Source organism: Triticum urartu, chromosome 2A, assembly GCF_056163025.1.
Source record: "Triticum urartu cultivar PI428250 chromosome 2A, HENAU_Tu73, whole genome shotgun sequence".
NCBI classification, from domain to species: domain Eukaryota; kingdom Viridiplantae; phylum Streptophyta; class Magnoliopsida; order Poales; family Poaceae; genus Triticum; species Triticum urartu.
The window spans coordinates 178033926-178047476 of NC_141874.1; positions in this window are offsets into that span (position 1 = coordinate 178033926).

The following is a 13551-nucleotide window of genomic DNA, read 5'->3' on the forward strand; positions in this document are numbered from 1 at the left end:
AGGAGTTCCTCGAGGAGGAGATCCTCGGGGGCATCTTCTAGTGACAACTCCGCTCGTCCGTCTTATGTCGAACCAAGTGAAAGTTCCATTCGAGATGCAGTGACCAGAACATGCTTATGGCCTTGCAATGATTATACGATGTGTGTGGGAATTAAGGAGGAATTTGAGCAATAAGTTCACAATGCTGATCTCGGTCCCTACATTTCAGATAAGTGCGAGCAACGCCACACTCTTACCGAATCATCTGTCAAAGGATTTAAATTCCATCCCCGTGAGTCTAGGGTGTCATTTAAGATTTATGAAGATTCATTTACCATATCACCAGAGAGTTTTGCTCACCACTGCAAACTCCCATTCTGGGGTTCGCTTGACGAACCGCCAAGGGCTGAGTACCAATCATTCTTGACTAGTCTGTGCTACGGTGAGACGAGGGGAGTGACACAAGGTAGAATAAAGAGCATTCATTTTCCCGCAATTCAGTACTTTGCATTATTTAACGGGAAATGTATAGTAGGCAAGCAAGACTGTAGCACGCTTTGTGCTCCAGACTTGAGCCTCATATGCACCGCTCTCACCGGTGAAAGGAGTTATAACCTTGCAGCGATTGTTGCACGCACACTGCAGCATAATGCTAATAATGGATGTTTCTATTATGGAATTTATGCCACGCGCTTAGCACGAGGGTTAGGTGTTTCACCTTTCCCTTTGACCCTATCCTACCCACACAGTATTTAGACTTTGATGCTTTAAAAGATCATAAGATCCTTAAAGGAAAAATTCATAACTTTACTTACAATCTGTTGTTTAACCAAACATCTATTGTGCACACATATTTGCCTGCGCCTGCTCTTTTTGACTATCACAACAAAGGAAGATTTTTTGTTCTTGAGAGCGAGGCCCGAGCTCACAACGCAGCAGTGGAGGCATCACGGTAGGCCGAGGCATCTGCACCGAGAGCCTCCGTGAGCTACCACGCCAACTACTACCCAGGCTTCTGATCGATTACCAAGTTAGGCCAAAAGCCTAAGCTTGGGGGAGTATGTGTTTCTCACCGAGATTACATTCATGTTCACTTATTCTATTTGTCAGTGTTCACACTTTTTCATTGTATCATCCATGCTTAAATTTATTTTCTTGCTTTCTTCTTGTGTGTTTGAAAAACCTTAGAAAAACAAAAAAACAATTAGTTGTAGTTAGTTTACTTTCTATGCATGCTTAGCTGTAGTATTAAAAATAAACCCAACAAGATTTCCTTGTTCTTCTTTTGCTTGTTGGGAGCTTTCCTATGTAAATAGTTTTTCTTGTTTTTACTTTCCCTTTTATTTGCTTGTTTAAGAAAACCAAAAACTCCAAAAATATTTCAGTGTGTTTCTTTGAGTTTCCTTTCTTTTTATTCGAGTCTTACCAAGGAGAAGACCACGATGAAAATGTTGAGTGGCTCTCATATGAATAATTGTTGATCTAATAAAGAGCCCATTTTACCTTGTCTTCTCCTGTTGAGTAAAATGTTTTGCAGATTCCAGCTTAGTCCTCGGCACTCTTGTACTATTATTATTTTCATATCGTTCAGTCGTGCAAGTGAAAGGCAATAATGACGATATTTGATGAACTGGCCGTGGCAGAGAGAAACTGGTATGAACTCGACTTGTTCTGTTTGTGTAAATGTGTTTAACCTAGTATCCATGTTTCAGCCCATTACAATTAAACATGTTTGCAATGATAGTTAGAGATTATAGTTTCGCATGCCATGCATAAGTAGCTGGGAGTAGATACTGATTTATCTTAGATATCAACATTGTGTTAAAATGATTGTGATGTAGTATGATGATATGGTATCCTCCTCTGAATGTTCGAGTGGCTTGACTTGGCACATGTTCATGCATGTAGTTGAATCAAAACCAACATAGCCTCTATGATATTTATGTGATGTAGTATGATGACAAGCAAATAGGTCCGTGTGTTGCAACGTAAGAAAAAAAAATCACGGCTTATATTCCAATAAGCCTGGCTCAAAACTCCTAACAGATCCACGTACTCTAATTTGACATGGCACCTGACTGTGTCACCGCTTATCCTACTTTTTTCACCCTCGCGGACGGTGACCATGATTCCCACCTGATCACAACGTGTTAAATGTGGTCAATCCTAAGGCGATGGGTTCACCACCGCATGTCACACCAATCATTGTGTCCACGCAAGAAAATGTTCAATACTTCAAAAATTAATCTCGGTGAGCTAGACGTGTGGGCTGCCCTTCTCGAGCTACTCCTTGCACCTGGTTCATACACCTTCCATCATACTCCTAATCTCTTTTTCAAGATATCAAACAATGATTTCCTTGAATCAGGGTTGGCCTGGTGAAGGAGGTGGGTCGCGGCACATCACCGGAGGTGAAAAGGCTCGTCCATGACGAAGTAAGAGGGAAGGACGTAGAGGTCAGACGTCACATGGCGAGATATGATGTCGGTGTTCCTACTTCCCTTTGTAGGAGAGGATGTGTAGGCCACATTGACAACTACATAGTGAGCGGAAACCATGGTTTATGTGTGTATAATCCATCGTCGTGTATGTATAATTTAGCTTATATTTGCTAGTATATCAAGGGTACCATCATAGTTCATTGAAGTTCTCAACAATTGCATTGTGAACATCGAGCAAGCGCCAACTATTATCACGTGTATCTTCACGGGAAAAAGATTCAACTCGCCCTCGTTAAATCGAGGAGGATGGGAATGTTTTCCTCTACAGATTCGTGGAGCTCAAATGATTGGAGATCTAGAACGAATAGGTTCTTCGTCAGTTTGCGGTCATACGTGGTTGACTCTTAGTCGGGGCTTTGATGGATAGTTGTGAGCCCTAGATTTATCTTCACCTCAATGTCTGCAAGAGTTAGGTTATACCCCATTTCTTATGTACTTGTGTGAGAAAATCAACAGGAGTGAGCTGACTCGGTTCCTAAATGATAGTGGATCGTGTCTGACGCTCATGAGCGTCAGAGCATCGGGGCTTCACTAAAGGCCCTCCCAGTTGGACCGGCCAACATAGGTGTCGCTATTTTTTCAGTTTGTTTTTTGTTTCCTTTTACGTTTCTTTATTCTTTTTCTTTTCCTTTTTTCTATGGTCAAATAGTTGTTCTAAAATTTAAAATATAGTTAGGAATGCCAAAAATGTACTCATTTTCAAATTTGTTCACAGCTTCCAAATTGTTCGCATTTAAAAAATATTTACATTTTCGAGAAAACTGTTCTGTTTTCAAAAAATGTTCACTTTATATTTGTTTAGAATTCAAAAAAAATCAGCGTATATCACAAAATTTTCAATGTAAATTTAAATATTTGTTCAATGTGTATTTAAAAATTGTTCAGTGCATAATACAAAAAATTTCAATCTATATTTAAATATTGTTCAATGTGTATTTAAATATTGTTCAGACAATATCACAAAAAATGGTCAATGTGTATATACAAATAGTTGAGAGTATGTAAATGTTCAATGTAAATTTAAAATTGTTTATCGTATATAAAAAATTCAATACATATTTATAATTTAAAAAAAATCATGTTTTCAATAATTGTTCATGTAGTCCAAAAATTGTTCAGGCTTTAAAACTTTGTTTTAACTTCGAAATTTATTCATGATTTTCAAACATTATGCAAATATTGAAGGAAAAAATTCACATGTTTTAAAAAATTATTGGAAATAAATTAAAAAACCGATCTGCAATTGTACATACTACTTTAGTTCTAACGCTACTAAATAGCTGCACTAAGTTGCTAGCTCATGTGACTGGCAACGCATCGGGGGTGCAACTCCATCAGGCGCACTTTTATTTATTTATTAAGGTGGCATTTTGTTTTTTCCACCCAAAGGACCAGCAAGCCCACACGCATCGCTTGGCCCAATATTAAGGTCAGCTAGTATTGGGCCACAGAACGGGCTTAGAATATACCCGAGGAGAGAAGCAACGTACGTACGAAGAGATGGAAGAGACGCGTTCGCACGCGTCAAGTCAGCCTTCGCTACCGACGGACGAAAAAAATTCTGCGGACCAAAAAAAGTGGAAAAACACTCCGTCCTTTAATATTAGGTAGAGATATGGTATCCTCCTCTGAATGTTCGAGTGGCTTGACTTGGCACATGTTCATGCATGTAGTTAAATCAAAACCAACATAGCCTCTATGATATTTATGTTCATGGTGTTCATATCCTACTCATGCTAGTGTCCAATGTTACTTACGCATAATGCATGTTCATGACCATTGCTGCTCTCTAGCTAGCTGCTTCTCAATTTAAGTGCTAGCCTTCGCCTGTACTAAGTGAGAATTCTGCTTTTACATCAAAAACTTTGAACCCAAAAGTTATTCCAGATGAGTCCACCATACCTACCTATATGCGATATTACCCTGCCGCCCTAAGTAAATATGCACGTGCCACCTCTAAAAACCTCTAAAAATATCCTCTTTGTGTGCCTGGATCGTTCATGGAACGACATGAGGTGGTCGGTATCTTCCATGCTAAGCGGGTTATTCTCAGGTCGAGTGTTTATTCACTCACCATCACACGAGAAAAGGGCGGTAATAGGATTCCCGGTCCCGAACTCAAAGATGCAAATAATTAAACAAAACTCCCCCGGGACTATTGTTGGTTTGGACGGCACCCGTTGTTTTGGACAAGTTGTGGAGTGTGATTGTTGGTGGAGGGGGAGTAAACCTTTACTTTCATCGCTTTGGAACTGTCACTAGCGTGCTTAGCATGGAAGATATTGATAACTGATAGTCATGAAATAAATGAGAAAGGTGCATGTCTAAAAATATCATTTATCTCTGTTTTAAAACTTGAGCTTCTGGCACCTCTGCAAATCACTGCTTCCCTCTGCGAAGGGATTATCTATTTACTTTTATGTTGTGTCATCACCTTGTAAAACAAGCGCCAGAACCTGAGAGCACTGCTGTCATGACTTATGCATTGTGTGTAGCTAATGTTGGGTGCGTCATGACTGGATCTTTTCCACCATGAATTACAATGTTTAGTCGTTGCTTGGACTTTGGAGGTGCTCTACATTTGTGTTTTGCGGTCTCAGAAAGGGCTAGCGAGATACCACTATTGTCATATTATATCATGGTTGTTTTGACAACGTGTTGTTGTTTGGGATATCTTATTATTGCTCGCTAGCTGATTATGTCATTCATATGAGTTAATATAATCTTTAAGAGTTATTATTGGCATGGTTAGTTAGAATGTTGGCTGAAAACCTGGGTGCTATTTAAGCATATTTATGCAAACAAGAGCAAAAGAGCTCGTAAAAGTTTTTTTTTACTTTCAGTTTATCAACTGAATTGCTTGAGGACAAGCAAAGGTTTAAGCTTGGGGCAGTTGATACGTCTCCAACGTATCAACTTTTCCTAACGCTTTTCCTCTTGTTTTGGACTCTAATTTGCATGATTTGAATGAAACTAACCCCGGACTGACGTTGTTTTCAGTAGAACTACCATGGTGTTGTTTTTGTTCATAAATAAAAGTTCTCGGAATGGAACGAAACTTTGCGAGGATTTTTTATACAATAAACAAGAATTTCTGGAGCCAAGAACCACCGGAGGAGGGCACCTGGGTGGGCACAACCCACCAGGGCACAACCCCTCTTGGCGCGCCCAGGTGGGTTGTCCCCACCTGGTGGCCTCACAGACCCTGAATCCAACTCCATAAATACCTATTTTTCCAAAAAAAACAGGGAGAAATAATTATCATGATCCACGAGATGGAGTCGCCGTCACCTCCTGTTCTTCATCGGGAGGCCAGATCCGGAGTCCGTTTGGGGCTCCGGATAGGGGGATCTTCGTTCTTCGTCATCACCAACCCTTCTCCATCACCAATTCCATGATGCTTCCCATCGGGAGTGAGTAATTCCTTCGTAGGCTCATTGGTCGGTGAGGAGTTGGATGAGATTCATCATGTAATCGAGTTAGTTTTGGTAGGGCTTGATCCCTAGTATCCACTATGTTCTAAGATTGATGTTGCTATGACTTTGACATGCTTAATGATTGTCACTTTGGGCCCTGGTGCCATGATTTTAGATATGAACCGTTTATGTTATCACCATTATATCCATGTTCTAGATCCGATCTTGCAAGTTATAGTTACCTACTACATGTTATGATCTGGCAACCCGGAGTGACAATAGTCGGGACCACTCCCGGTGATGACCGTAGTTTGAGGAGTTCATGTATTCACTATGTGTTAATGCTTTGTTTCAGTTCTCTATTAAAAGGAGGCCTTAATATCCCTTAGTTTCCAATAGGACCCCGCTGCCACGGGAGGGTAGGACAAAAGATGTCATACAAGTTCTTTCCATAAGCACGTATGACTATTTACGGAATACATGCCTACATTATATTGATGAACTGGAGCTAGTGCTGTATTGCCCTAGGTTATAACTGTCTCATGATGAATATCATCCAAAAAGTCACCGATCCAATGCCTACAAATTTATCTTATATTATTCTTGCTAAGTTACTACTGCTATCGTTACTGTTGCACCTGTTACAAAACTACTGCTATCACTATTGTTGTTACCGTTACTGCTGTCACTATTATCAAAACTATCATATTACTTTGCTACTGATCACTTTGCTGCAGATAATTAATCTCCAAGTGTGGTTGAATTGACAACTTGGCTGCTAATACCTTCAAATATTCTTTGGCTCCCCTTGTGTCAAATCTATAAATTTGGGTTGAATACTCTACCCTCGAAAACTGTTGCGATCCCCTATACTTGTGGGTTATCACGAAGATATTGGTCCATGGATGGAGTTATAGTCCTCGGCTTCTAAGACAAGTTCAAGGGCTACTGACGGTGTCCTGTACTAAGGGGTCTAACCTATACGACCCACAGTCCACGAACCGAACTTACGGCCCACCGATCTTCACAAGGAAGGACTCTAGAAGTTATGAACCTCGGAGTGATCCCGACGGAAACACTTGAAGACTTGGCACACACTTAAAGGATAGTTCACTAGCCGGCATGGTTGGCAACCAATCATATGTGTAACCTAGGTACCCCCAGTGTGTATATAAGCCACTGAGTTTAACCTTTAGAGGCACGATTACCACCCTTAGGGTTTAGAACACAATCATATGATCTCGAGGTAGATCATCCTGTACTTGATACTCCATCACATCAATATAATCAAAGCAGGATGTTGGGTTTTACCTCTTCGAGAGGGCCCGAACCTAGGTAAACATCATCTTTTGTTTCCCCCTTGTTACCATCGTTCCTAGACCAACAACTCGGGACCCCTTACCCTAGATCCGCCGGTTTTAGAAATGACACCAGTTTCCTACAATACTATGAAAATTGGCCTACAATTGATGCCCAATTGCCTGCTATTGGTAATTAGTTACCTACCATTGTAGCTCAGTTGTCTAACTTTGCAAACTAGCTGCCTAGAATATTGTGAAGTTTCTTAGCACAAGACAACGCATGTGCAGCCTAACTTGGTATCTAGACAAAAGCAACCATATATGGAAAAGTCTAAGTTGACTGTTGATAGGGTCAATGGAGGCAAAACAAGGTACTTTGAGATCGTTATGCACTCGAGTATCACACAAAACTGTCATCAACTTTTGGGGTGTTTTGTGCAACTCTAGTGCATTCAACAAGTAACTCATGTGTGTTTTCCATTATTATATTACATGAGTTTTCCATTATTATATCTGGAGACTTCATGCAAAATTATGAACAACTTGCATATGTTTGTGGGCAACTGTCCGATCCACACCCCTATAAAACTTCTCTCCACCCCGACGCAACTTCTCATCTGCCCCCACTTATGAAACTAGTCAACACCCATGACCTAGATAGCCAACATCCACGCGCTCAGTAGTATTGGCGGGGAGACTCCCCTAGAAAAGGAAAGCACAAGGCAACCATCTATCATCATGGGAGTGTCCACTTCCATGACGATAAATAGTGCGTCCTGGAAGTGATTTCGTAAAGGGTAACCGACATGTGGCATCCATCGTAATGGGTCGCCGTTAAGCTACCGTGTGTTGGTATTGGATCCGATACCCGTTAACAGCCCCGACCAATGGCAATTTTCCATGTGTCAATTTCTCATTCGCCAATGGAACCATGTGTTAGTGTTGGGAAACGTAGCATGCAATTTCAAAAAAATTCCTACGCTCATGCAAGATCTATCAAGGAGATGCATAGCAATGAGAGGGGGAGAGTGTGTCCACATACCCTTGTAGACCATAAGCGGAAGCGTTTGACAACGCGGTTGATGTAGTCGAACTTCTTCTCATTCCGACCGATCTTGAAATTGCATACCTTATGTCGGATGCGATTTTGTCGACGTTCTGGGAACGGGGGTCCCCAGACTTGCCTACCTGCGGCCTGCGACGTGGCTCAAAGGGGGCCCAGCACGGCCCGTCTTCACCAACACAAACCCAAGACCCTCGCGAGGGGCCAAGCCTCGCGGGGCGGACGACGCGGAGCTTCCTCAGGCACGGCCTCGTCAGGCTGGCTCACGAGGAGGCGGAGAGATTAAGGCGGGGTACCTCATGAGGTGCCCGTGACGCAAGCCATGATGACTCAGGGCGCCAGGCGGGTGCCAGCCCGCGCAGCGTCCTTCTTTCCTCTTTGGTGCAAAGGGGGCAAGCGCAGCCGCGGAGTACCGAGGCATCAGGCAAAGGTTGCCATTTCGGTGCAACGAGACCAAGACCAGGAGGACTGCGAGATGGAGGTCACCGTGGAGCCCAAGACGGCATCATCACCAGAGCTTTGCGCAGGCGAAGACTACTTTTGTCAGGATAGCTGATACTTGCTGTCCCCCTTCAAATTAGCCCGCCATTGTTGGCTCCCTTCCCGCTCGATATTTCGGAAGAGGACCAGGGCCTCTATAAATAGGACCAGCCACCCACATAGGAAGGAAGGAGGAGGTCGGAAGTGAGAGAGAGAGAGAGGAAGAGATAGAGAGGAAAAGGTGACTGAACTCTTCTCAGTAGTTCATCCTCCAGCCAAGAACAGACCCTCGCGAGGCTGTTCTTCCTTGTATTGTTCATCATCATCAGCCCAAGAGGCAATCCACCACACCACACACTAGAGTAGGGTATTACACCACAACGGTGGCCCGAACCAGTATAAACCCTGTGTCTCTTGTGTTGTTCTTTCCTTAGTTTTAGATCCTAGCATGGCGGAGGGGTGTAGGTAGGTAGGAGGCGAAATCTCCGCGCGCACCCCAGTTTTCGAACCTCAAGGGTCTGCCGGAACCCGAAATCCGACAGATTCCTCATGCAACAGTTATACCATAGGGTGACACAGAACTAGCTCCAGTTCATCAATGTAATGTAGGCATGTATTCCGAATACAGTCATACATGCTTATGGAAAAGAACTTGCATGGCATCTTTTGTCCTACCCTCCCGTGGCAGCGGGGTCCTATTGGAAACTAAGGGATATTAAGGCCTCCTTTTAATAGAGTACCGGACCAAAGCATTAACACTTAGTGAATGCATGAACTCCTCAAACTACGGTCATCACCGGGAGTGGTCCTGATTATTGTCACTTCGGGGTTGCCGGATCATAACACATAGTAGGTGACTATTGACTTGCAAGATAGGATCAAGAACTCACATATATTCATGAAAACATAATAGGTTCAGATCTGAAATCATGGCACTCGGGCCCTAGTGACAAGCATTAAGCATAGTAAAGTCATAGCAACATCAATCTTAGAACATAATGGATACTAGGGATCAAACCCTAACAAAACCAACTCGATTACATGGTAAATCTCATCCAACCCATCACCGTCCAGCAAGCCTATGACGAGATTACTCACGCACGGCGGTGAGCATCATGAAATTGGTGATGGAGGATGGTTGATGATGATGGCGACGGATTCCCCTCTCCGGAGCCCCGAACAGACTCCAGATCAGCCCTCTCGAGGAAGATTAGGGCTTGGCAGTGGCTCCGTATCGTAAAACATGATGAATCCATCTCTCTGATTTTTTCCTCCCCGAAAGTGAATATACGGAGTTGGGGTTGAGGTCGGTGGAGTCCTAGGGGGCCCATGAGGCAGGGGGCGCGCCCCAGGGGGGCGCCCTGCACCCACGTGGACAGGGTGTGGGCCCCCTGATGCTGAATCTTTCGCCAATATTTTTCATTAATTCCAAAATGTGTCTCCGTGGATTTTCAGGTCATTCCGAGAACTTTTATTTCTGCACAAAAATAACACCATGGCAGTTCTGCTGAAAACATCATGAGTCCAGGTTAGTTCCATTCAAATCATGCAAGTTAGAGTCCAAAACAAGGGCAAAAGTGTTTAAAAAGTAGATACCTTGGAGAGGTATCAACTCCCCCAAGCTTAAACCTTTGCTTGTCCTCAAGCAATTCAGTTGACAAACTAAAAGTGATAAGAAAAACTTTTACAAACTCTGTTTGATCTTGTTGTTGCAAATATGTAAAGCCAGCATTCAAGTTTTCAGCAAAGATTATGAACTAACCATATTCACAATAACATTTAGGTCTCATGTTTACTCATATCAATGGCATAATCAACTAGCGAGCAATAATAATAAAATCTCGGATGACAACACTTTCTCAAAATAATCATAACATGATATAACAAGATGGTATCTCGCTAGCCCTTTCTGAGAACGCAAAACATAAATGCAGAGCACCCCTAAAGATCAAGGACTGACTAGACATTGTAATTCATGGTAAAAGAGATCCAGTCATAGTCAATGTAAATTTATAGCAATGCATGTGAATGGCAGCGGTGCTCTCCAACTTGTGCTTTTTAATAAGAGGATGATGACTCACCATAAAAGTAAATAGATATGCCCTTCACAGAGGGAAGCAGGGATTTGCAGAGGCGCCAGAGCTCGAGTTTTGAAACAGAGATAAATAATATTTTGAGTGGCATACTTTCATTGTCAACATAACAACCAAGAGATCTCGATATCTTCCATGCTACACACATTATAGGCGGTTCCCAAACAGAATGGTAAAGTTTGTACTCCCCCACCACTAACAAACATCAATCCATGGCTTGTTTGAAACAACGGGTGTCGTCCAACTAACAACAATCCTGGGGGAGTTTTGTTTGCAATTATTTTGATTTGATTTGAGCATGGGACTAGGCATCCCGGTTACCGGCCATTTCCTCATGAGTGATGAGCGGAGTCCACTCATCGTGAGAATAACCCACCTAGAATGGAAGATATAGACAACCCTAGTTGATACATGAGCTATGAGCATACAAAACAGAATTTCATTTGAAGGTTTAGAGTTTGGCACATACAAATATACTTGGAACAACAGGTAAATACCGCATATAGGAAGGTATGGTGGACTCATATGGAATAACTTTGGGGTTTATGGAAGTGGATGCACAAGTAGTATTCCCGCTCAGTACAAGTGAAGGCTAGAAAGAGACTGGGAAGCAACCAACTAGAGAGCGACAACAGTCATGAACATGCATTAATATTAATCAACAATGAGTGCAAGCATGAGTACGATATAAATCACCATGAACATAAATATCATGGAGGCTATGTTGATTTTGTTTCAACTACATGCGTGAACATGTGCCAAGTCAGGCCACTCGAATCGTTCAAAGGAGGATACCACCCTATCATACCACATCACAACCATTTAAATAGTATGTTGGCACGCAAGGCAAACCATTTTAAACTCCTAGCTAATTAAGCATGGCATGAGCAATTATAATCTCCAATGTTAATTGCAAACATGTTTCATACATAATAGGCTGAATTAGGAACGATGAATTAATCATATTTACAAAAAAACAAGATAGGTCGAGTTCATGCCAGCTTCTCTCATCTCACTCAGTCCATCATATATCGTCATTATCGCCTTTCACTCGCATGACTGAACGGTGTAGATAATAATAATAGTGCACGTGCATTGGACTAAGCTGGAATCTGCAAGCATTTAATACAAGGGAGAAGACAAGGTAATATGGGCTCTTGGTTAAATCAACAATAATGCATATGAGAGCCACTCAACATTTTCATCATGGTCTTCTCCTCTCGACCCCCAAAGAATAAGAAAAGAAATAAAACTATTTACACAGGAAAGCTCCCAAGAAGCAAAAGAAGAAAGAGAAATATTTTTGGGTTTTCTTTTAATTACTACTACTACAGGCATGGAAAGTAAACTAGCTAAAAGCTACAACTGTTTTTTTTGGTTTTTCTTAAGGTTTTTCAAACACATAAGAAGAAGGCTTAGAAAATAAAATAAACTAACATGGATAGTACAATGAAAAAGTATGAGCACTGACAACTAGAATGAGTGTGTGAACATGAATGTAATGTCGATGAGAAATGCTTACTCCCGTAAGCTTAGGATTTTGGCCTAAGTTGGTCTATGCCCACGGATCGAAGCTACTCTCTCCGGTGTACTGAGGAGGGTCCTCAGGGTGCCACTGGTTGGCGATCTCCTCCGGATCTCACTGATAAACAGACTGTCGATAAGGGTCAAGTGGTGGCTCAGGCTCAAGCTCTGGGACTTGTGTCAGCCTCCAGTATGCATAAATGGCCTCAGGTAAGATGAGGTACATGCCTAAAAGTATGTTAAACAAAGGGGGTGCAGTCAAGGTAATAGTCTCATAGTGAGTTTTATCAAATATCAAATTATACTTATGCATCTTCTTCTTATTTTTAACAATAAATTCATGTGCTACCATACTCTTATAATCTAGAAAAATAGGGGGCATCAACTTTTCCTCTTTCTCATAATGCCTAATAGGTATCTCAAAGTGTTTAGAAAGGTGTGAAGCAAAGATGCCTCTGAAGATGGGGCCCTTTGTATGGTTCAGACTTAATCGTTTAGCAACAATAGCGCCTAAGATGAAAGTTGTATCACGAAACAAAGCATGGCGCAAAATGACAAGATCAGGAGCACTAAGATTTCCACTATTCCCGCGACCAATTAAGCATCTACTAGCAAATATCGCAAAGTAACGTAGAACAGGAAAATGTATACTAGTAATTCTTGCATCAGAAACTTTCCTCGTTTCCCCTACTGCAATTCTATCAATAAATCCATCCACATCACTACGATGTGGTTCCTCGATGCTGCCCACAAAGGGTATCTTGCAGACCCGACAAAAATCATGGAGTGATATCTCCTTAACCTCGTCATATAGGTGAAATGCCACTGAAGGTGGTGATTTCTTAGCATAGAATTAAAAAAATTGCACGAAAATATTAGTGAGTAGGAGATATTGTTCGCGCTGGTCGTGGAGGAAGTCGGTGAGGCCTGCATTCTCAGCCAAGTAATAAAAGTCATCTTAAATTCCGGCGGCTCTCAAGAACGCATCATAAGGCGATTCGCACGGTCGAACCTCCGCCGTGCGAGGAAGATTTTATTTGGGACTTTTATTCTCCTCATTCTGGTTATCCTTCGAGCTTCGGCTCGAAGAGCTCCTCAACAATCTCTTCATCATTTTCTTTCTCTGAAAGATTTCTGAAATTTTTTAGTGACTCAAAATAAAAGTGAACCAAACTCAACAAGATTGACAGCAAC